This window comes from Macrobrachium nipponense, chromosome 8 (assembly GCF_015104395.2).
Source record: "Macrobrachium nipponense isolate FS-2020 chromosome 8, ASM1510439v2, whole genome shotgun sequence".
Lineage (NCBI taxonomy): Eukaryota > Metazoa > Arthropoda > Malacostraca > Decapoda > Palaemonidae > Macrobrachium > Macrobrachium nipponense.
In genome coordinates this window covers 96205012-96206835 of record NC_087203.1, presented here as the reverse complement: position 1 = coordinate 96206835, position 1824 = coordinate 96205012, and positions in this window count along the sequence as shown.

Sequence of the window (1824 nt, the reverse complement as noted above, 5' to 3'; positions counted from 1 at the left end):
ATATATATATATATATATATATATATATATATATATATATATATATATATATATATATATATATATATACACACACATATATATATATATATATATATATATTATATTATATAAACATATATGTGTATATATATATATATATATATATAGATATATATATATATATATATATTTATATCATCAAACATACTAAATTGTAGCCCTCTCCCCTCAGTAGTTTTTATTTTATTTAAGGTTAAAGTTATCCATGATCGGGCCTCTGGCACCGCAACAACACAGGCCACCACAGCCGGCTGAGAGTTTCATGGGCCGCGGTTCAAAGAGCATTATACGGGATCGCCGAAAGATAGATCTATTTTTAGTGGCCTTGATCATACGAACTTGTCTTGTACACTGAAATTCCCTATGCCAAAAACCAAAAACCTTGAAGCTTTCAGTAGGAATTTAGAGGTCACGATCTGTTTCCAGTCAGCCTTGTGTTTCAATTTGCCAGGACAATTGTCCAAATGTTGTGATCAGTTTTATGGTTGTATGTATTACAGTAGAACATGTGGCCATTTAACCTTAGATAAAGTAAAAGCTACTGAGGCTAGAGGGCTGCAATTTGGTATGTTTCATGACTGGAGGGTGGATGATCAACGTACCAATTTGCAGGCCTCTAGGCTCAGAAGGTTTTAAAATTTGAGTGCGGAAACAGAAAGTGCTGACGGACAGACAAAACCGGCACAATAGTTTTACAGAAAACTGAAAAGTGGTGTTACGAGATGTAGTAACCAACCCATACAGCAACGTAGCGCTGGAATAAGGCACACGTCCACATTTTTGTTCCCGCGAACGGTGTATTTCATTCCGCTCTGTCGTTATCATCAGTGCGGCGGCAGCGCCATAAAGTTTATGTAGAATTAAAAATGAAAGATGCATGTGTTGCCCGGAAAACATAGGAGCCACATCATTCATCACGACCTCACTGCCAAATTGATGTTAGTGAATGCGTGGCCTTGGCTCTATGAAGAGCAGATTGGTTTCAGCGCGTGAAATATTCATGTTGGGGAATAGATCCCCTCGCTCTGTAGTTGATGAAAGACCATTAACTCTTTTACAGGGGAATTTTGGCCCCCTGGACGCTCGATCTTATATTTTTTTTTTAACTTTGATCCAGGTCACGTTGCTCGCTGATGTCAGGGCACAAGCATTGATTCGTTAATGGCTCTGATCAGGTTTTCCCTTTTCAAAGACTTTGTTTAGTAGGATTCTCTCTTTTTCTCTCTCAGTTTGTACATGTACGAGTACTTATACAAATACCAAAGCCTTTGCTTATAAAAAAAATTAAGTTCTTTAATCGGGAGAAACGGAAGCTTTGGCTGAACCTATTTGTCTCTTGTCGTATTCTCTTTAATTCATGATTAAAATGCCATAGTGCTTGTGCGTGTGCCTCTTCAGGTAGTTCGTGTTACTCATTTCGTAGAGTGTCATCAACTTTTATTCTATTGGGGACTGACGTAACCGTCATTGTACATAATCGTCCTAACAGTGGAGAACATACTACCACCATGGAATATAGATGATCAGACTTGAAGTAATTCTTATTAAAAAGACATGGGACTTTTTTTATCTTAACCTTTTTCCAAAAACATAAGGACCAAGGTGTTGTCTCGATTAAGCAGAGTTATGATTGCACAGCATCAAAAGAACAAGCAAATATGAAACAACCTCTGGGTATGACATCACCACACTGAACTATTGTTTACTGGTGATTCTTAAAGAATAACACGTGTCTTAGAAAAAAAAAATCTCTTAAATTTAGATAGTGTACGCAGAAAAATC